The 25,649-nt window shown below is 30.4% G+C and overlaps 1 protein-coding gene across 1 annotated transcript in view; it reads right to left on the bottom strand.

The window, feature by feature from the left end:
• Positions 1-25,649, bottom strand: part of LOC127712885 (uncharacterized) — a 58,769-nt gene that overhangs the window by 12,520 nt on the left and 20,600 nt on the right. The gene's annotated exons all lie outside the window — the stretch shown is intronic.

Below are 25,649 nucleotides of genomic sequence, written 5' to 3' on the forward strand. Positions count from 1 at the left end.
GTCTTCTGCAGTCATTGGGAAAAGGATGGACAATTTCTTTTTTAATTATATTTCTCGAAAACATTGGTCAGGATTTTTTTGTAATTCAAAAATGTTTCTTTTTTTGTTTTGTTTTACAAGGGACAACAAAGATAAAAAGCATGAGGCAATTGACTATCGACTGCCTTTACCTGAATTACAGTTGTACTTCAATCTCCGATAGCGATAACACTTTAGACCGAGATGTAGACCAACTCCCTGTGATAGAAGATCGTTTAGAGCCATGATAGAAACACTGCATATATTTGTCTAAATCTTTGTTACAAATTACAGAATGCTTATTCGAAACATTAATCTGTAGATTCTCCTTCACAAAAATAATCGTGTGTGTGCTTTCCTTTTAAAGGCTTTAATGTGACTTCGAGATGAAGAACGTCAGGAAACACGCTATTGTTTTTTTGGCAACTGATTGTAGGGATATTATTTCATGAAATTTAATGTTAAGTAGTTAGATTTTCTAGATTGTTCCGTATATACATTGCGTTTACAGAGTATCGACTTTTTTATATTATCATGGAAATGATGGTGAATACATTTATGACACAAAATTAACAAAGAAAAAAAAAGCAAGAGAACAGCGCTGATAGTGTAGTTCTTGATCTCAAAGTAACTATGAGGTATTTAACACTGATAAAAAAATCACATAAGTGCATGTTCAAGTCAGTCCCTTGCATAGGTTAGAATACGAACGAATAAAATAACACCTCTAGGGAAAATTTCAATTCGAATAATATCAACTTACCATTTTTATAGCATAACATTTCATTATTAAGATAAGCTGTGCATGACTTATCCTGAGTTTTAGTTGGGAGGAAATGGTTTCTTCTGTTAATCACAGCACAGTTTTGACTTAACGCTCCGTTCGGCTGGTTAAGGTTTGGGTTTTCATCTTTCCAGAAAGTTGACCTGAAATCATTCCTCGCTATGCTTGATCCGTCTAAATGTGTCCATGTGTCTTCAGCAGCTACGTCCATCACACCTATAAATGATTCCCTCCTTGGAAAAAAATGATGAACGTGAATAATTTACATCAAAATACATGTATACAAAAGTCTTGTAATATTATATTGTACTAATTGTATGCCTCTATGAAAACATGTGATACAGAAAATAGTAATTGCAGTTTATGTTGTTTCGCTTCATTTTAATTATGTCTTCACCAAGTAAACCAATAAAATGTATGATGGATATTTCGTAGTATTGACAACGAATTATGGCTTTACTGCTTGATTTCAAATAAGGGATCAGGAAAATTCGTTTTCAACAGCAATATTATGTTATACATTCAAGATATTGTGAATGTGTACACATTTATGTAGTATTTCAGGTTATTAACACATATAAAATTGCGGTTTTAATTCAACGCAATCATAGTTTTGAACGTTGTTTTCAATTGAGACTTGTTTATATTTTTTCGTTTTGGCTTGTATTATATTTGCCTTCGAGTTTATATGATCCGTTCATTCTATTTTGACTCCTCAAAATTCAAGAGTCTATCCTAAATTGAGGTAAATTATATGGCCTTTCAAATACCGTTTCAATTCCTAACATCACTGAGGAGACATTAATTCTCGAAATCTTGATGTGGTGTACAAATTTTCCACCTCTTGTTCGCGGGATACCATCTTTTCCGCAAATTTATTGTTTTCTGTTTGGTATTATATTAATAATAAAGATCCATTTTATTACATCTTGTGATCCATTTATATGGCAATCGCCAAAGGCAGTCAGCAGGGTTTAAGAACATCCGTTGTTCGACCTGTTAGTCAAATGCGTTTTGTTTAAATATACTTTTTCACTTTGTTGTTTTTTGGGAAAATGTTGTTTGTGCTGTTTTTGACCCCTCTACCAAGAAATTTGTTTTGCATGCACACGTATACAAATTGCGGTTTTTATCCAATGCAATCATAGGTTTGAACGTTGTTTTCAATTTAGACTTATATATATATATATATATATATATATATATATATACCAACGAAAGCTATATTTTTGTAGCCTAGGTGGTTGAGTCGTCTAGGGCGCTGGACACGATGCAGGCGGTGTTGCCACGATGTCACAGACGCAAGGGTTTGAATCCCGCTGAGGGAAGAACAAAAATTTGATGACCTAACATTGTTGGGCTAAATTTGAGACGAATTATATATATATTTGGTGTTAGCCCTGTATAACCACGTGTTATTCGATGGAGAATGTCAGTCATAAAGTTGTCACATGTTTAGACGTGTATAATAAAATCAAAATTTGATGTGGCGGCATGGTAATTCACATTATCATCATTAAAGACAGACAAAATAGCTGATCTGAAAGTTACACCATCTACTTGCCCCTTTACATCATATAATGTGTTACAACCCTGGATAAAGCCGACGAGGAAAGGTATCACATCGACCACCGAAAGCTATATTTTTGTAGCCTAGGTGGTCTAGTGGTCTAGGGCGCTGGACACGATGCAGGCGGTGTTGCCACGATGTCACAGACGCAAGGGTTCGAATCCCGCTGAGGGAAGAACAAAAAATTGCTAACCCAAATTTGATGATCTAACATTGTTGGGCTAAATTTGAGACGAATTATATATATTATTTTTAAACCATTTCTTCAAAAGGAATAGAGAGAAAAAAACGTATCCGAATCACATTGATTCTTGTTTGCCACTACGACAGTTTGAGTACATCAAACATAAATCCATATTTAGGCCAATGTTTTGTTCTCTCGATGACCTCAATCTTCAATAAAAACCATTCCTTTTTTAAAATATATATTTTCACTCAAAATTTAACAAACGAAAAACGTAAAACAATTATAACAGTACTAAAAGCAAATTCATAAGACTTAGTATGAGAAATTTGTACCAGAAAAACGCAAACTAGTAAATATATCACCTATGCCTTCTAAAACTTGACTTACACATTTCAACAAAAATAACGTAAGTGTTTTAATCATTGACATATAAACAACCCATTCAGGACATAAAGCATTTACACATTTTTACCTTTCTTTGTATCTTGTTAATGTATTGATGATATTTGAACTTTGGAAGGAGAAGACAATCTAAGTTGAAATAACTTGTGTCTACTCTATTTGCAATATTTTGCAAATAAAATAAGTATAAACTAAACATTGGTAAAGTACTGTTGCCTCGAATTTATAATACGAATACTAATAAATGAAATCATGGTGTATAAGAAGCAGCAGTAGTTAAAATATCATAAATCCATTCAAAACGTATAAATCAATGAAAAATATAAACAAATCCGAGGAAATATCATGAACTGCGAGCGTCTCGTTTTATGCACAAATTATCCATCACACGAGTCTATACTCAGTCAAAATGGGAAAATATTAAAATTTGAGACATCGAAATAATTTAAAGACCGGAGGGTTTTGCTGGTAACTTAAAACCTTTGACCGGAAAAAATGTATTTAAATAAATTTATTGAATTTTTTTCTGAAAACTTTTGTGTTATTTTTTTTAAGAAACTCTATAAGTAAAATTAACTTTCGTTTATTAATGAAAAAGGAGTTGGTTCACTAACACATAACTTTGGCCCTAAAAATCTGAAAATATTTCGCTGTGATAATGCATTATAAACTTGATTAAAAAATATGTTAAAATGTCAAATTGTTTCAGTAAAAAACACATTTTCACCAACTACGTCATAAGGGACGTTTTTCTGACGTCAAAATGAAGGGGAATGTCGTAAAAACATGATTGTTTGCAGAATCTGCAAAATTTATGACAGTTTTTCTGAAAATAAACAGTGGCGCCACCCTTCGCCCATAAATATCCTTGCTGAAATATTCTTTATATACCAATTTTTTTACTATTCAATACAAATTTTAATGGATGAGGGGTGGCGCCACGTACAAAATCATGAAAAAAAGCGGAAAAATTGACAAATTTCTAGAAAAATGCACAAAAATTAAAACTTTTCCTATTTCAGGCTAATATATTTATAAATATGAAGCAGGTATACAACTTTCGTATTATACTTTTAAATATAATACATTTAGCAATGCATACCCATATAGATTTACTTCAATAATTGAGGTTAAAAAAAGCACCTTCACAGGGCCATTTATTGGGGTTCTTGGCTCTACTCCTTTAATGTCCTCGACATGTCATTTGGTGATTTATATTTTAATATATCTATAACCAACATATGATTCATATCCTATGTTTACGAACTTCTTTCAATCGCCATTTGGTAGACGGAATATATGAAGCATTATAAAACTACTAATTACCTTACTCATAATCAAACAGAATATTAATGTTCTTCAATTTCATCACGTGTTTTATCCTTCAGAATAATTACTAATAAAAAATTAATGTGATAAAATTCTTTTAATTTTGTTCAATTTCAATCGTTTAAACATTTATAACAACTGGGAATTAGATACATTGTTATTTATGAAATTGCACAAATGTCAATGCGTTATTTCGTTTTTCCATATTTTAATTATCATTTTGCAGCATAGCGACCGAGGTTTATAGCCAAACAACTCCAGAGGTCTTAAAATTTGAAAATTATTATAAGTGGGAAAAATCATTATATGGATACAATAGTATGCAAAGTTAGTATGACCTTCAAGATATTTCATTGTAAGCTTTGAACTAAAATTCGTCCAATTAATGCAGAACAACTATCATCAGGATCAATGTAAATATTATAAGTTTAATCCTAAAAGTAATAATCATTATCATTTTTATTATCATCTTTATTGTAATTGTCATTATCATTATTTTCATTATCATCGTTATTTTTATTATCATCTTTATTGTAATTGTCATTATCATTATTTTCATTATCATCATTTTTTTTATTATTATAATTATTTTTATAATTATTGTTATCATTATTATTAATTTTTATTTTATTTTCATCATTATTTTTTTTTATTATCTATTATTATTATTATTATTATTAATTATTATTATTATTATTATTATTATTATTAATTATTATTATTATTATTATTATTATTATTATTATTATTGTTATTATTATTATTATTAGTATTATTATTATTATTTTCATGATTATTATTATTATTATTATCATTATTATTATTATTATTATTGATAATATTATTATCAATGTTATTATTATTATTATTATTATTATATATTATTGTATTATTATCATGATTATTATTATTATTATTATTATTATTATTATTATTATTATTATTATTATTAATGTTATTATTATTTGTATTATTATTATTATTATTATTATTATTATTATTATTTTATTCAATCGTTTCTTTATATCTGCAAATGTAGTATTAAAATTAAGTAATTGTAGATATCAAAATTTAAAAACTGTACTGAAATTAAATTTGACATCTTTAAGATAAACAGTAGCTAGCTTGTATATTGAAGTTAATACCACAATGATATGAAAATGATATTGACATATTTCTGTTACATTAAGGTCGAAACACACCACTAGATGGTCATATTTATGACCTTATTTCCTGAAAGTAAAACCTGAAAAATTGCCTTGATTTCCATGGCTGGCCCCTACTGCCAAATTGAAAATGTCAAATAATTAAGTTTCATTTCCATCAGGCAAAGCTGGCCTTAGCTGCATTTTGCTTGTTCCGTTTATGTCTTTCTTTGCCATGTTGCTCCCTATGGATTCAAATATTGTCATGTCTCTGTAAAACGCGTTCTTGAAAGTAAATCAGGAAAAGCGTTGCGATTCACAATCATCGAATTCAATGGAACTGTCATACAATTGAGAGAATTAACTAGCTATAAAACAAGGTTCAATCCTCCATTTTCTACATAAGTCAGGAATATGACGGTTGTTTTCCAGTCGTTTGATGTGTTCGGGCTTTTGATTTTGCCATGTTATAAAGGACTTTCCGTTTTGAATTTTCATTGGAGTTCGGTATTTTTGTTATTTTACTCTTTTTTTTAAGTTTCATTTTCAGTTTTGATATCATTAATGTAGTAAACTTTCACCTTGTTCGGAAACTAATTTAAAAAACATTCTTTATTGATATATATAAATTGTGTCTCCTATCATGTTTCATATCAATAATTTAATTGAATATTTGATTTCTCTACATTTCATCTTTTAAGTGAAACGAGAAAAGAACATGATTTTGAAACTATTAAAATAATTTTCAATATCTATAACTATAATATATAACATTAGTCTTATTAATATTTCATTTGTTAATAGGTTTGTTATTCAAATTAAGCACGTCTATTATAGGTAATACTGTTACATCAATCAATTATATGCAATGAAAATTAACAGTACACCTGTGCTGGATTTGTTTTAGATATTCATTTGTATTTTTATCTTTAGACTTAGTCCGTCGAAGCCGCTTATCTGAAAACGGGAATTTCATACTGCACCACAATGAACCACTGATTCACATACACAAACAAATCCAGTTCATTTGTATAATTATGGGTGTTAGACTAAGTGTAAAAAACCAGAAAAGAACATGTTATGCTTCTTTTTCTTTAAAAAAAAAAAAGAACAGCGTTCTACGCAATGCCTGATATGAGTATATGTGAGACTTAGATTACTGAAACGTTGTCTGACCTTATAAAAACAGTAATGATAAAACCCAAAATAAATCAACTCCTTCGTTTTGCCAAAGCACTCAAACAACATTATGTGTTCAGTGTAAAATTAATTGACGAAGGACTAACAGTACAATAACTCAGGCTTATTGACTTTACTTAACTTATACTCTAAAGTTCGTGATAGTTCACCAAAATGTATTCCGATGAAAGAATACTATGAAAATTACTTGATATCCCTACTAACACACTTATATGTAGGAGTGGTGTAATTGATAAAATTTAACCTTAACTATCTAGTATCAAGTGTGTCTTATAATCTAAAAATATTACGTGTTGTATTTACTGCATTAAAACAACAATTTTATTAAGATGAAAATTTTCATATATGTGTATTAAAGTTTAGGTCTTATTTTTTTCGTTTTTTTTTTTTTCTTTTATTGTTTTCTTTTTTTTTGCATTTTGCTTTGCTTGGAATGCAGAACACATTAAGTCAATCAAAATAACTCCGAATGTAAAAATTATAAAAGATATTGTTGCAACATAAAGTTATTTTAAAATTACTGATGATGACATTTTGTTAAATACGATAGTAAACAGTTGTTTTTGTGTAGTTACTAAATTCGTCAGCTTGTTTGCGTTATCAAGTTTTCTGTGCATGCAATTTCGAAATGCTGAAACGTATCGCTGACTTTTTTCATTCTGCAAATACTGATTAAGAAAAAAATCAAATATCTAAGCCTCTTAAATGCGATCGAATTGATCAGGTTCACAGACTTGAAATTGAACAAACTTGATGTTATTTCAAAATGATTAACATATAACTGATTATATGCGATACCAACAGTATATGAACCCAGGATAAATGTATTTTATTAAGGCATGCTCAATTCTAAACTCCGAAATGTTTTCACTGATACATGCTCACAAACATAAGCAAGTGTATTAGTACTTTGTATACACATTCGAACACAACAGAAGGGTATGAAAAGGCAAAACAAAACGATAAAATAAAAAATTTAAAAAAAAAAAAAACAGAATTATATTAGGATATTTTGAGGACTATTCACGCATTGAAGAGGAATATTTGTTGTTGCTTATGACTCTATCTCTTTGGCAGTTTTTGAGCAACATATGTTAACTTTAACGTGGTCAAATTGTTATAATACAGTTGGGTGCAGACCAAGCATAACATAAAGTAAACGCACGTTAATGAAGCGCGCGCATATTTCATTTGTAAACCCCAATGTTCACGTTTACTAGTAAACGCGCTTCTGCTATAATCACGTAAACGCGGTCAAACTAGAAATTTCTAATGTCTACTCGAGTAAAAGCGCGTTTACTCTGAGTGCCTTTAGTCATTAGTTAACGGCGTTGTTGACATTTTTACCTATTATGTCTCTTTGTTTTGTTCACACATTGTTGTCACGATAATGAAATTTTATGCGACAAGTGAGAAGTTTAGCTAGCTATAAACCATATTTTATCCACAATTTTTCTACATAAGAAAATGCATGTAACAAGTAAGGAATATGACAGTTGTTTTACATTCGTTTGATGTGTTTGAGATTTTAATTTTGTCATTTAATAAGGGACTTTCCGTTTTGATTTTTTATTGAAGTTCGGTATTCTTGTTATTTAATTTTTTACTCCTTATTTTACATCTTTTAACCTTTACGTGCACTTACATAACACGCGTTTACTGTTTCCGTTAACTATATGTGGAAATCACAAAATATACTTTTTTTCTTTTCAAAGTTTGAATATAAAACCATACCTTTTTTAGAAGTGTGTCCTATCAGATTCTAATGAACTATGTTAATCTTGATTTTCTTTATTTTTAAATGGCTTATATATATGTTGCAAATGATAAATAAATAAAGTATCGCAAAAAAATAATTTTCAGAAATTATTGGATAATTGAATAATGCAAAACTTAAAAAAAAAGAAGTTTTATTTGTTAACAACAATATTCATTACTGTAGATTTAAGTAGAAAATACTTCAACACTTGAAATACAACAGACGGCATAAAATTATCTATAAAACTTTGTTTTCAGATAATACACTCATTTCAAAATATTTGCCGTAGTTCATGTTTTACTGCATTTACAATGATTTTGATCGCCATTTATATATCATGCATATACGATGCATAATGTCAATTTTATTAAACATGTTCATCACTGCAGACAACCTTAATTGTTTAAAACAAACGGAAATATTTAAAATAATTCCTTCCTTTTTGATTCAAACAATAAATACTACGGTATAAAAAGAGAACTTATCCCACCAGTTCAATGGTACAAGCTTTAATTATACAAAAAAAAAACATTGGCACGTTTTATTGTTATCGACATACATCTTAGTAACCGTAGACTTAAAGAGCTGTCAATGTGTGTTAAATATCCCTGATGAGATACCAAAAGGACAGTATTTTATGCCATTACATAATATTTTAACAAAAGGTAAAATATCAGTACATTATATTGATGCCGACAACAAATTTTGCAATTCTAAACTTAAACTCTTTCCCTTTCATGCCAGAAAATCCATCCGGAGGTAAAAAGTACTCCATTATCAGGCTAGTAGAAGAATATTATACAAAAAAAAAAATATTGGCACTTTTTATTTTTGTCGACATACATATAAGTAACCGACTTAGAGAGCTCCCAATATTTTTTATGCGACGACAAATTTGCAATTTTAAACTGTATTTTCTTCACTTTTATGACTAAAAAAACATTCTGAGATATAACAAAGTACTCAATTTTCAGGCAAGTACAATACTAATTATATAAAAAAGGAAATATTGTCACTTGTGACTGCACTGCTATCGACATAAGTATTAGTAACTGTAGATTTATAGAGCTCTCAATTTGTGTAAAACTATTCATCTTTAGGGACCAAAACAACTGGATTTTAATGATGTTGAATACAATTCTAACAAAACGTAAATTATTGGCACCTTTTGTTGATGCGACGACAAATTTTGCAATTTCAAACTTAAATTATTTAACTCTTGTGTCCAACAATCCATACTGGAATGAAAAAAAGTACTCAATTATCAGGCCAGTAGTAGAATAGTATAAAAAAAAAAAATATTGTCACTTGCGATTGTTATCGACCTAAATATTAGTAACTGTAGACTTATAGATCTCTCAAGTTGTGAAAAAAATATTCATCCTTAGTCCCCAAAAGAACAGAATTTTAATGCTGTTGTATAGTTTTTCCAACACAATTAAACATTCAAAAATAAATTCCAAGATAAAACCATAGTCAAAAGGATATATCAAAATCTAAATCATTTGTATCTGCTTTTCAAAATGATCACTTGGTGTGTAGAATATTACTAACGATTATGTTATGATTATAAGTCAACTAAACACATGTATCACTAGTAACTTCTTATCTAATCATATTTTATTTCTAACAAAGGAATAATCGTTGATGTTTTTGTTTTCGATGTGCCGTTTCAAGTGTGTTAAACGCATGAGACTGCCGCATGCGTTATATAAACCTGTTTTTATTTAATATTATAGGAGCGGGGGTTGATTTTGTAACATATCGCGTTTTTGGATGTCAATGAACGTAATTCATGTATTACTGATAAATCATTATTATTTTACCACAAATTTATTAGCACCTTTACCAAATTCGTTTATAGATGCAAAGATTTGGCTATAAGAAGTGTGGCTATACCTAGAGTTCTTATAAAAAACTGGATATTACATCCTAGTTTTTACGTGATGTTGTCTTTAAAGCTCTCAAATTTAAATACGATTCATGATCCTTTGAATAAACTTATTACTGAGGTTATTAATTTAACATAGTTGTAAAATATTTAAATATTGTTTATATTGGTACTAACATTATTGTTTTGCTCTCCAAAAATCAGAACAAAACTAAATGAATATTTATATGTATATTTACAATTAGGCCACGCCAAATTACTACCTTTTTCGTCGGATTCCTCGCGTGTTGTGAAAGGTCTACTAGAAAAAAAGTACTTTTTAAAAAAAAACGGCGTCCAGTACGGAGCCGCGCGCGTCCGTCTCTAAATTTATGAAACAAAAATTGTAATCAGTTGTGCGTTTGAGAGTAACATCATACAGACACGGAAATTGACATAAAAACGGTCTAGATCTAACATTAACAACGTTGTTGTTACAATATTATTGCCAAATTTAGTATGATAAGCATTTTTAACGTAAGACATGAGTGGACTATTTGTAGTTACAGTGGTAACGCAGGCAAACACATCAGCAGAATATGATTTGGGCAATTCTTTTACCGATTTGTAGGAAGTGCTCCGTGCAAGACCACAAACGTTCATAACATCAAACTACAATTACGAACCAAACAATATGACAGCAATTTTTAGACCAGCTGCAACTACCATCCCTAAGAGATCGTCGAACCGAAAACAGATAATATCCTCTTCTGCAATGGCATACACGTAGAAGCCAATTTACCATCTGATCAACTGAAAAAAAACCCATCTAGAACAACCAAGAAAATGCATATGCATTATGGTCAACATAATTTTCCTGAGACTGCAAACAAAACCATACGAATTAAAATCCTGCTTCATACCAAACAAAATTAAAGTTTGGAACCTACTACCACCGGATATTTTAACCAAGATCCAAACAGCAGAAGAACCAGCTAAAAATTTCAGCGATATTGTTAGGGGAATCACATGCACTTAAGTGAGTTACTTGACTCATGCACAATGTAGTAATATCCTTGAATGATTCACCTTATACCTATCAAGATCAAATGACAAAGCAACGACGCCGCCGTATTGGAAGATTTAAATTATGACATTATAACATGCATAAGAATAAGAGAGAATCCCAAAGCTGATGGTACATGAATTAAAATGGTACTTCGATTTTTTTCTGTTTTAGGACCAATAAAGGTTTTTTCGTTGAATTTTTTTAATCTTTTATTTAAATTTGCTAGTACCATTACAAAGTTATATTTAAAAAAAAAATGAGAATGGAAATGGAGAATGTGTCAAAGAGACAGCAACCCAACTAAATAGCAGAATACAGCCTAATGCCACCAATGGGTCTTCAACGCAGCAAGAAAATCCCACACTCAGAGGTTGGCTTCAGCTGACAATTATGTATACTAGTTAAAAGCATGGAATTTGACGAGAATGTTTATGTGGTAATTGAATTTAACACATTAATCCATATTTACAATCTAGAAAATCTTCTAAAAATAAGAATTTGTATGATTGTCAATGAGACAACCTTCCACAAGAGACCAAATTTGTTGAGGTTTGCAACTAGTTAACGGTATGGACTTCAGCACAGAGCAATATCCACATGCATAGATAAATGAATTTGATAGTCATTAAATTCTACAGGAAAGCAATGAATTAAGTGGAATGTATTAAAATGTTCCTTTTGTTTAGTTAGTATATAGAATCTGACTGGTTCATTTGAATGGTATAAATTGGTGTGGTTTTTGAAGTTCTTTATTAATTGGCAGCTTGTATACACAAATATTTATGGTTGTATATACAAGCTTTATATATGCATACATTCATTTAAAACAACATACAATGCATCAATTATACTTACATTAAACATGAATACATGCCTGTTTATAGTTGTTGCACTTTTTCATGTTCAGCAGGATCATATTTATTTGTTCAGACTACACAAAGTTGTAGGTTTTGCTACAAGTTAACCATTTTATACTTGGAAATGTTGTGAAAAGATTAAACTGGGTGTCAGAGAACAAATTGAGAAGCACAATAGGGTATATAAGAACTAGGATATGAGATATATTATATATCAAGCACCAAAACTATGTAAATTTCTAATTGCTCACTTGCTTACAAATTTTTTCATAGATTTTAAAAAAAAAATATTTCAAAAATAATATCGCTCGCTAGTAAAAAATTCTTTCGCCTGCCAAAAAATCAAATTTCGGGAAAAAAAACAAATGAAAACATTTCGCTCTCTCGCTACCCGTTTTCAAAGGCAAGAGTCCGAAGAACTAGAAATTAATTTGGTGTGGCCATATTATAACTTGTTCTCCAACATCCTGTCGATACTGTTAACATGTAGTTTGGCATTGAAAAAAGACATGCGTTTCCCAGTCTATTTATGGCGAGTTATCACTAAAGAGTTGTGTATTGGTTGATACTTAAGTCTGAGAGAAGATGTATTATTTATTAGTTATAATTAAAATTAAACTAGGTTGCAGTAACTGCGAGTACTCTTATTTCGGTGTTTTGTGTCTTTTGTTTTTATGTAAAAGTTGTTTTTGCCTCGTACCGTAGGTAAATTAGACATATGTGATACTTGAAGTGGGCGACCGAACAGACAAACGCAAAGACCGGAAACATTTTTTCCATCTCTTTTGTAGGCGCTGCATGACAATTGAACCTTACATGTATCTTTGTAAAAAAAAAATAGGGACATCTGATGTTAAGTGTGGTAAAACGTCAACTTGAACTCTAAGAAAATGTGTTGATCAGTTGACTGATAAGTTGTTCAAACCCTGCTAAACTACTTCAGCACTTAATGTTCAGTAAACATTGAAAAAATAAAATCTGACCTCGAAAAAGAGGTTCAAATGTTAAGTATCTAGATATCTTGTACTATTAGATTTTTGTTATTCCTTAACATTGAAAAAAAATTGTTAAAATTATCAAAAATCTAGTTTGTATATATAGAATAAAGAACTTTTTGTTTTTGATACTGACTTTATCACGGAAATATCAGGTGTGCCTTTTTGACTTTATCACGGTAAAATATCAGGTGAGCAAGGGATAGTTGGTTCGAATAATTCAACAGTTAATTTAGAGTAATTTTCAGAACAAAATCGATCAATGCAACTTATTTTCAACACAAAAGCGCGGACTATTGGGCTTGTGGTACCCTAAAGGAAAATTTTCGACAGCACTGGCATTGACTCGGTGGTTATGATTAGTTACGCAAGACGCGCATGTCGTCTTTAATGAACTCATCATTTGCGTCTGAAGCTAACCTTTTGAAAGATCAAATTCCGAAAATTGTGCTACACAAGGCTAAAGCATTCTATGAATTAGGGTAGAAAAACCTTACTGTTACGAATATTTCAACAGTTTAGTAACAGCAAATTTAAAGACAAAATAACGACCAATGATATTCCAAGTCAACACAAACATGACGAAAGCGCTGACTACTGGCCTGATGATACAAAACGAACCAAAGCAATACGGTTCTGGCCATTACCAACAATCAACTCAGATTCCCCGGTTCTATTGACAGCCGCCCATACTTCTCCTATTACGTCATACCAGATGATTACTTAACATATAATAGCGGTGGTCAGGTGGTCTGAGTAGTCGAGTAACTGTAACACTAGCCTGTCAACACGGAGGTTTTGAGTTCGAATTTCACACGTGGCAGATGCACTCGACTTCAATCTTAATTGACTAAGATTGTCAGTTTTCCTACCGAAGTTCGGTGGTTTTCTCCACTATAGCTTCTTCCGCCAACTAACTGACGGTCACGAAATAGCACAAAAGTGCTGAAAGTGGCGTTATACAACAATCAATCAACAAATATAACATCGGATTTGTGAATGCATGGCTTAAGCGTGGGTTTCAATCTCGTTGATTGAAACAAAAATTTAGAAAACGTAAGAACTACTCAAAATCTAATTGGACAATGTAAATTTATAATTCTCATATTGAACTCTCAAAAAACGTGAAATCGAAAGACAACAAAATTAACAATGTAGAAAGGTTAAGATTGAACCCGTTGAACACTGTAAAAGAAAGGCAATAGATACCAAAGGGACATTCAAACTCTAAAGTCGAAAATAAGCTGACAACGTCATTGCAAAAAAGAAAAGACCAACAGACAAACAATAGTACACGAAACACAACATAGAAAACTAAAGACTTAGCAACACGAACCTAACCAAAACTTGGGGTGATCTCAGTTGCTTCGGAAGGGTAAGCAGATCCTGCTCTACATGTGGCACCCATCGTGTTGCTCATGTTAGTACAAACCAGGTAATAAGTCTAATTCGGTAGGTCATATTCGGGGAAAAGGGGACGGGATTGTAGTTACGACATTGGAACATATCCGCTATCATCTGTGAAACGGATATTCAATAACGGTCAAGCAACTCATGATGGCGTCCGTAAAATTTACGAAGGGATGATTTCGACCTCACAACCTGGAACTATTGGTTTAATAGCTTCCTTGTTAGCAGCAACCCTCTATCAAGGAAATCGTTATAGGTAATACAAGCCCTAGAATATCGTATCAACGGGGAGATATATACTCCGTATGCAGACGCTACTGAAATGTTGCTACATAGAAATGGAAAGTTCACAATTGGGAAGCTGAAATCATCTCTTTTGTCGTAAAGTTTTGTTTTCAACTGACCCTAATTGTTAATTTCTAGATGGAAGTCAAGATGTGAGGCAGATTTAACTGTATCTGTTGTAATTTATGAAATCATTTTTTGTTATTAAACCCTTTGTAATATTTGACAAGGCAAAATCAAAACGCACCTTATTTTTCGCCGACATAATACTGATCATATCCTTATTCATTGGGGCTTTATAGAAATTTGTTTAATTGGAAACTATGATATACCTCCTTATTGTGTTATTCGTATTATAAATAAAAGTCGTACAACAAAACCATCGAACCGCTGCACTATCATTTTATTGGGTAGTTAGAATCTTGGAATTACGGCTAAATGTTGTCCTTTGTTCTCAAGTGCTTCTATAATTTTTTTGGGAGTATGTCTATTTCTGTAAAGGGATTAGGTACTGTTTAATTATTTTTCAACCCTGTATATTATGAACTGTAATATATTAAAAAAAAAAAAACATAAAACTTACGCGTCGCTCGGTCGTAAACTTTCCATATAGTTATACTGGTCTATGTCTATATATGGCGCCAAACCTTGACCCTCTATAGCACATAGTTTGTTAGCTTCAAAGGCATTCACCTCACGTTCTGACCTTTTATATAAGTAACAATGATGCCTGTAGATGCCATCTAGTGATGAAAACCATTGTTTACAATTCCAAGCAATGGACGAAAAGTCTGTGAATTATATAGCAACCATTATATATAGTCTGTGATAACGTTATAGTGTTTTCATTTTAACTTGTCTTGCATTTGCTTTGAGCAAAACTTTTAAAGCAACTTTTTATTGTGCGCTATCAATTAAACGTTTTTACACTTTATGACACTGCAGATTATATTGGAATAAAGTTAGTTATCAAACTAGTATTACGAATATTTAATTTATCTACCTTTTTCAATTCTGCAGAACATGCAGTATATGTCGCCCGACGTTCAACATTTATGTCAAATGATATTGAAATGAGTTCATTAATATTGATATATTTGTCAAAGGAATAAGGTTTGTGTCATGCGTTATTAAAAAAAGTATGATTGTTGCATTAAAAAAATTATCAATTGCGTTCGAATCAAAAAAGTTCGGACGCCGCATCAAATATTTATTTGTAGCGCTTAAAAAAATCAAACATTTCAAATTATGCAAAATCTTAAACTGTGATAAATATAACAAATGGATCATCTGTTGAAATCGTTTCACGAATTTTCTCTTGTATATTAAAATTCTTGTGACTATTTGCCCAATCAACTGTGCGTTTTTCTTTCTCAATTAGCGACTTTAAATACATATACTACTAGACATTTTAGATAAATGTTTAACGTTGACAATATAGAGTCGAGAGTCTACAGGCATTTAAATAAGGGATCATCTCAAAAGTATTAATTTAACCAATATGTTTTTATCAATTGCTCCCAATAAATTAAAAAGACTTGTGAGAGAAGTCTTTCCGCCTTTTTAAACATGATTGTTGGTTGTTTAGTTGGTTGATAATTTTTTTGCATAACATCAAGTAACAAGTTCTGCATATAAATTGGTCGATTTGGATTGGAAGTGGGTAGGTTAATTGGTTGATTGATTGTTTGGCATGTTGCATAATGCCATATTCGACGAACTTTGAATTATTTAATTAATTAATAGATTGGCTTTGATCGTTTGTTCACTTGATTGAATGAGTTAATGATTTATTGATTGACAATTTCATAACGAAAAGAGACAAAAACAAATTTAATGTGACGTCCAGTGACAAATAATTAATGCACATTATTTTACTCACAGAATGATTAATAAACTGTCCTCTAAATGAAGAGGCAGGCCGGGAACCAAATCCTCGATCACAAAAATACATGAGGCTGGGTTTCTAGGAACAAACAAATAAAAGATATGGCATGTGTCTCTTAAGATTTAAGGTTTTCGGGTCCGCGCATCATATTTGGCTTTAAATCATGTCATTTACCACTCCTCTTTCCCCTTCTTAAAATGTCCTTGCACATTCTTTGTAAAATTGAATGGGAACATGCCAGAATAAACATCCCTCCTCAAACATCTTCGAATATAACTTTATAAATTTCCGTTTTTGTAGGGATCCTCGCAGTTTATGTTTTATGTATTTGGTGTGTGTGTATTTTTCTCAGAGTAATTAAAAGCAGACCTGGATCTAAACTTTTGGTTCTGTTGTTTAATTGTCTATATGAATCTGAAAATATCTTCGTATTTTGTTTTTCGCTTGCTCCAAGAAAATCGTCTCCGTATATTTAAAAGAAAAAGTGTTCCGTCCTGTTTCTCTTTTACTAAAATGTGTCTTTATAACCGGTTTCTCTTATATTGAAGAAATTTCAATATTCGTTAAATATGTGTCGCTAGAAGTCACACAAACAATCAATTAACATATTAGTCAATGTTAAATATGAGTCATAACCAATTATGCATTCAACAGAAAAACCATTATAACCAAGAAAATATGGAAGACTTTCATTGACAATTGTTCGCGAAATAGTTATTTGCTTAAACAAGTATTCCAAAGTAATTGATATCAATGTTATAAAGGCTGTAATGCACCGAGAAAAGCAATTATGAAATGTATGTTTTTGAGATGAACCCTTATCGTCTTAACTCTCTAGACTCTCGGTTCTCAATTGTCAATTGTTAACATTTATATAGCATGTCTACTAACACACTAGGTAGATTGAAACAGGCGATGCACATCTTTCATATAAAATTTTAAAATATGATAAAAATGACCAAAAACAAAATAAAGGTCATATTTTCACGTACAAATGTCATACCGGGCCTTTTGTCAACAGTATATCAAATTAACGATTTATTGGGATAAATTCAAATTACAAAAAGTACCGGTTAGTAGTTTGGTCTTTAACACCTTAACGGTATAAGAGCACCAACACATTTGATAAGTGATTATGATTATAACGTGTATGTAAATATGGTAAAGATAAAAAAAAACAACATACAAAGTGTCAAATTTTTGCCGCCAATTACGTCTGTTTACCAAATAGGGGAACTGCTGTATAAACATAATACAAGGGGTATACGTTAAGTGGAGTTCGTACGGGGAAGCTTTTTAATGATATTTGCCTTTTAATTTGAGACTTTTTTAAATTACTTGACATTATCATATCCCTCTAATATGTCTTGAAAATATTGATTGTCACATTATGAACTTTTACTGGAAAGTTTAAGAAGTACTCTTCTCAAGTATCATACAAAATGGAAAAATAATGCCACACTCATAATCACAGAATTATCTTAAATTGCTGAAATATAAATAAATCGATTTATTTTTATCAAACCCAATTATGTCAAAAGTTTTTGCTTTAGTTTTAAAAATAATCTAATATTGTATAGGGATTGTAAACATTTCAATACTATTTTTCTGTATAAATTATGACATTTAAAATTTAAATACATTATGTACAGGTTTTGTACATTAGGACAAAATATTAAAACTTAAAGATATTCGTTTTATCTGTCGACTGACTAAGTGAATGATTCGAAAACTAATATAGTCATTTATAAGGAGTTTTATTTATGGATTACAGGTGCCAAAAATTTTAAAAAATGAGATAAAAACGTTTTGTTGAAAAATCAAATATTTTGAAAAAAACATCATTTTTTTGCTAAAAAATTAAAAAAAAAATTTAAATAAGCATAATATAATATTCCAAATTGACTCCCAGTGTCAAATTCAGAGGAAATGAAAACTGATGTATAATTATGCATTATTTCCATTCCAAATTTATTCCCAATGTAGTAAAAAATTCTAGAATTTCAATGAACGGTATGTATAAAATGCTATACAAATTTGACTCCTGATTCCTGATTTCAAACTTCAAATTTCAAGTATTGGTCGGTCACTGTTGTTGAAATGGGGGCCAACAAACAAAGTGCTTAAATTTAACCAAAAAAAATATTTTTATTGAAAACACGTCCTTATCCTGAATTTTTTTTTTTTTTTAATTTATGAAAATATATACCCCATGAACATTTATTTCTGTGTTTGCATCAGTCTTTGCTGACATGTCAATATAACAATAAGAAGATGCGGTATGATAGCCAATGCGACAACTAGCCACCAGAGACCAAATTACCTAAAAGTTAACAACTCTATCTCACCGTACGGCCTCCAACAATGAGCAAAACCCCAACAGCACAGTCAGCTTTGTAACAAGATAATAAATGTATGTAAAAAAAAAGAGATTGTCATTTTTTAATTATTTGTAGTTCACTGAAAGTTAAAACCTCCTGTGTGATTAGAGGTTTCCATCAGGCAAAATACTTGTGAAGATAATGTTATATGCCTTGAAGAATGTAATCATTCATTGATTTTCATGAACCCTTCTTGTTAGCAGATCACAACCTACATCTTCAGCAGGAGACAACATGGGACATTCTAGCTTAGATGGTAGGATAGGAGCTACTGCCCAAACATGATAATTCATATCATTTTTGATTGTTTTGTTTTCTTCAAATTTTTACTTTTGTTGCAAAGATGTCAGCAAAATCGTTTCTACAAAGAAATCAACACAACCGACATTGTTGGTCACCTCCTTAATATACAAGTTATTGACGTTCAACTAGAAGTATATAATTTTCGGCAAATATTTTGAAAACTGCAATTATCTTAGAGATAGTTTGATTTACTTTTGAAACAGTTATATCACCAAACTTTGAAATTTCAAATAAAATAATCATTACTTGTGTATCAGAAAGAATGTATAATGATACAAAATTGCTGGATTATTGATTTAAACTAAATGTTTAATGCAGTTTTAAAAAAAAATATAGAAACACTTGTGATTGTAGATGTAGTAGTTGACAACCTTCAAATTTAAAAAAATTTCTACTGCCCTCTAGTATTGCTTTTATCAAAACCTATATAAGATATTACTCTGAACAGTAATAGCATCACTCATCTAATGAATTGAGAGTGCTTTCGTTTATCTCAAGACAAAAACTTATGTCAAAACAAGCTCTACTCCATTCCGTTTTTCTTAAAGAATCATTAGTCAACAATATAAACTTATGTGTGCCTGGTCAAGGTTTTTAATATTTATTATTGTACACGTAGTTTGCCACACCCAATCTTTTGGAGTTGTTCCAACATTGCAAATATCATATCTCTAAATTTGTTGATGAATAATCACTTTCAGAAATGTGTAAGAAAACTAACATTCGAAAAATTATGGTTCACATGTACATAGTTCCCTTGAACATGGTAAACCTGAAATTGCTAGCAATCAGTTAATACAAAACACGTAAGAAATAATTGTCAGTATGTATTTTTAGTAATTTCTGTAAAACATTAATCAAAACGATATTTTTTGATAAAAAAAGACAAAAATTATCAATTTTTTTGTTATTATGATGCTAGGAAAACTTAGGTTACCATGGTGATATTATGAAATTTTGGAAATTTAATACTATTTTACAATATGAAGTGTAAATGAAGAATGCATGTATAAAATTCTATAGACAATTTTAGTATGTACTGTAGAGATTTGTTTTGACACGTGTAAAAAATTGACTGTCAAATAGTTGCCTAGCAACTGGTTGTCTTCTGTAAAGTCAAAGTATTGATAGCTGTTGACATATGCATTATATATTATTATCTTTCAGATAACTTTAAAAAATGATAATTGATTAAGCTGTAAAATTTACAATTTGTCAATATTTAAAAAAAAGTCAAACTAGGCGATATGTCAAATGATTGTCTGACAATATTTGTCCATAATGTATTACTTATGAGTTATGCTTGTATCTGTCGTTCATTAATAAAATTTAATGCAGTTTATTGTAAAACATATAGCCTGTTATTTACATCTCAATAAAAAAGCACGTTTCTAAAAACTATCAAAAAATTTCAATTCTGGTTGCTTTGGAAATTACAAAGCCTCATGTTGCCTAGCAACTATAGTCTAATGCAAGTTTTACTTTGCATGCTTATATAGGGCAGTATGTTACACGCTGCATGATTTTTAGAAAGACTACTACTTAAACATTTTGTAAAACTACTTGTCAAGTTGATACTATGAAACTCACCTAGACTTTATAACCTGATTTGTCTCCTTTGGAATAAACTGCTATCGATTTGGAAATATCCAGAAACGATCATAATGAAAAAATATCAAATTTTAAGACAAACAAAAAATCAATTAAAAACCAAGCATACATCAATATTATCACATTAATGTTCCAATAAAGAAAGAAGGATAATATATATATTGGACACAAAATGATAAGTCCAGGGTATATACAAAAAAGGCAAAATAAAAAAACGACTAAAGGACAAAGATCACTGAACAAATCATTACGCAGGCAATTAACAATCAAAAATCACACACAATATCGGTTGTAGTCTCAATTATGCCGACGGTAAAGTAGATCATGCTCCACTAACAGCATTAGTGTTGATTATGACAACTAAAAAAACGGTGGTTAGTTGTATTAAGGGAATGTCCTAATCGTGTAAAATAGGACTAATTTGTAAAATACATTTCTAAATGATTCCTAAAATTAAAATTACCATATCACATACTTGAATCCAGCCTATTTGGTGATTTCCAAATAGAAAAAAAAAATAACAATTTTTTACTTGTTTTTTCATGTATTCATGGATGGACAACGACTTTGTTTACAGAAACTTTTAGATGATCGGAAAATTTTCATAATTCAAGAGGATAGGCACCCACTTCTTTAAAAATACAAAATTTAGAATGGATCGAACCATCTCTATTATAAATATTGAACGGTCATAAGAAACAATAACTCAATTTTTTGACAAAAAGTTGTCTAATAGTTGGAAGCTTTTTATTACGTAAATAGCTGTGTGGAAAGCGCAATTTAATTTATATTAATAAAAATTTGGAATTATTTTAAACAAATGTTACGTATATAAATATCGATAACGGTACCAATTCTACTGGAATGTGTATAGGGCTATTTTCATTTACTACTGAGAGTAGATGGACATTTCGACAAATAATGTCTCTCCAGTGATACTCGCGGCTGAAATATTAAGAAATATAAAACAAAAAATGCAAATTATTTAAATAGCTGATAAAATAATATCAGACCTGCGGAATATTATGTTACTGTCTTAATATTGGTAAAGTGACTTACCTTGCATAAGCAACCATACAAATAATGATAATAGTTTCATTATATCAAATGTATCTTTTCCAATGGTTAAATCAATCTGTCACTATTCATAAGTTTCCAATAATTATACTAAGCGATTTCTTCCGTCACGTGTTTAAATTATGCCAATTAGAAAAGTACATGCATTTGCAAAGACGACTATTATAGCTATTGAAAATTTTCTGAAGTTGTCTCTAAAAGATTTTGTAATCTTGTTTAAGGTGGTAACAAACACCTTAACTAAAATTAATTTGGCTCGTTTAATTTTCATAAAATTTTGACAAAATATTTACCTTGACCCTTTGACAAAAATATTAAAGTTTCAAAAACTTGAACCACACACTTTATCGGAAAAATTTCATTAGATATATAGCAGTTTGACAAACACTAATTTTGATAATTGAGAAGTTTAAAGTTTCCTTAACACTAGAACGTGATTAAAACGTTCAGCTGATTTTTACAGAGTTATCTCCCTGTAGTGTTATGTACCACCTTAAATATTAACGCTCCTTTTTCCATTAATGATTTAGACAAAAAAAGATTAATACGCATATTATGGGTAAAACAAAATATAGACAATAGTTAACAATTTGTATAGACAGTTTGAACTGAGAAGAATAAAGTAAACACCTAACTTAACTTAACTTTTCAGAGCCGTATAGTATAATTTATTACTAAAAATTTTTCTTAATTGAAGAACCCATCCGATTTTTGTTAATCTAGATGCAAATAGTGATAAATACAACTGGGAAATAACTGGATTTGAACCCTATTGAAAAAACAAAAATGCAGTGAAATATACATTATAAGTCACACTTAAAACAAACTGGACACCCCATTAGGTAGACAAAATACATCTTCTGAGATGAAAGCACCTGTCGAAACCTAGATTAATGAGCGACCAGCCATTAACAATATATTTGAACGTGAAACTTAAGAACTTAAATAATAATTAGCGTTCCTTTTTTTATTATTACTAACGTTTTGTTTGAATTCTCCTTGCTATGAATGCAGAAACAAGAGTCGATGAGTAGTAACAACATTATCGGTACAAGAGCTGATCAATCAAATAAAGTGTGATGATTAAAAATGAATAAGTGCCTGTCAAAATTTGCAATTTGTCTGTTGAGACAGCAATCCAACAATTTTGAAAAACATTTGGTCGATCAAACTTCAAGCAATGATATCGTCTACAGTGCATTTGTTGTTGGAATCAGTCTAGTTTTCACGCCGAAAAAATTGAATTCATAAGTCTTGATACTTACAATGTCATGGTAAAAAAAGACGGAAGATAAACATGTTCACAAAACACTAAACTTAAAAGTGAGCTACATGTACAAGAATTCCATGATGAACGCAGGTGCTCCGTGAGGATATGCAGATTCTTTTTCATATGCGACAGTTGTCATGTTGCTCTTCACACTTCACATATGGTCATAAATCTCATTCGGTGATGAGACAATGACAATTAGATATTTCATGACAATAAACGAATTATTGTCGTATATGCATGCCATGTCAAATTTTGTAGAAAACAAAACCTTGCTTAATGAAGATTCATTATATGTAATATAAAAACAATTAATAGCTCTAGTAAAAAGAGTAATAAAATTTTTTATTTCTGATTTTGAAAAGGAACTTCGGCCTCATATATATGTCAGATACCGTCATATGCACATATTCACCTTATAAAAATGCACGAAAATATGCAGAAACAGAAGTTTATTAGTTAATTATATCAGATAAACTTCAATATCCACTGAAAAATAGTTATAACAAAACTGATCGTAAACAAAACTACACATGTATAGAAAAAGTAAAACGAAATATAGTTGATTGGTGTATTTAAACCAATACAAATGGTGTGATTAATGTCTAATCTAAACATATTGAAAACCTTTCATTAATGTTCTCCATATTCGTAAAAATCAACTATGTTAGTCGGGAACACACTTCAGCAGTCATGCGTGTTTTATTCCTCTTTGAAATTAATATATCTCACCTCTCTGCAATTTCATTTTTTAGCATACTTAAGGCGAAGTTTTGGTATAATAACATTCAAAATTGACTACAAATGTACGGGTCAAGTGATATATCTTTATGATGAGTCATAACAGAGCAAGTACGATTCAAAAAACCAATCTAGGTGATAAAGATATACATTTATATACTTAAGGATTTTAGACTGGCTCATTCTCGAAGGCAACACGATTACATAAACTAAAGTCGCTAAAATTCGTGTCCGTTGTTTTATATTTAATGTGTGTATCTATGACAATACAACCTCATCATTTTATGTAAATATGACATTTTTAATAAATGTCTGATTCCCGCGAGTCACGAAATCTGTCACCTATTGCGACTATTACATTTCGAAGATAAATCAATTCTATTACCTAGAAATTATGACAACGAAGCTTGCAATATGTCTACTTCTACAACACGACTTAACACTAAATAGCTAGTAAATGCAGTGTTGTCTTTAGTAGTCAAACCGATCTTGATATCATGTAAACAGTCGAATAACGAATCATTGACTAATTTATATTGTAACAAGAACAATTGCAAGAGTACACATTTTTAAATCTTAAAATTGTATATTTTCTGCTCATTTTTAAAATATTTTACCAAAATAATTTTTCCAAACATATTGTCATTCATTGAACAATGGCGGGGATCATTTACGATATACGAAAAACATACGTTGAAAATGGCTTGAATCATCCAATAGGCAAGCAGTTGGTGCAAAGCCAATACAACCAATAACAATAGTTTGCTGACACATTTAATTCACATGAGTAAACACATATTTTTGCGAAAAAAAATAAGATTATACTGAACTATTTTCTATCTTAAATGTGTGATAAAGATTTTTAGTTCAAGCGGCACGGAGGGCTTATTTAAAATCATGTTAAAAATCGCTACAATAAATGAAAACTACCATTTACCAGTTTCCATCTTGTATGTATCTATGATTTAAAGCTTTTTAATTCGAGTGATGATGAGGCTAATGAAGAAAGAACGTGTTTCTTGTGTATTATATTATATGTTGTGTATCCTTGATGAGTTTTACGTAGACAAATTCTGCTTGATATCTATTGCATGGGGAAACACCGTTCACCTTTTACCCACATAGTGAAAAGTTGTATTTTTTCACTATGTTAATAAAAATAAAACTTCATAAATATTCTGAATCTGGTGCGCTTTTCTGTGTTTACCTTTATTAGGACATAATAAAAGGAAATTCAGTGATATAATATTATACAAACAACGCGTATTACAACACTTTTGTACGTTCCTGATGAAGATATACCAAACAAAGCGCTTCAGACGCTACTAATGCAGAAAACTGTTATCATGGTTATTGTCTTTTACTAGTTCTGGGTTGATACTTTCAATGATACCATGCTGCGCCCGAGGGTATCATCAGATATGTATACAGAGCTTCGGCATTAATATCAGAAGTTACACAGTGTGCTTGTAACCTAATATGATATATCAGCGTCCGA

Source organism: Mytilus californianus, unplaced genomic scaffold (genome assembly GCF_021869535.1).
Source record: "Mytilus californianus isolate M0D057914Y unplaced genomic scaffold, xbMytCali1.0.p SCAF_8, whole genome shotgun sequence".
In the NCBI taxonomy this organism is placed as follows: domain Eukaryota; kingdom Metazoa; phylum Mollusca; class Bivalvia; order Mytilida; family Mytilidae; genus Mytilus; species Mytilus californianus.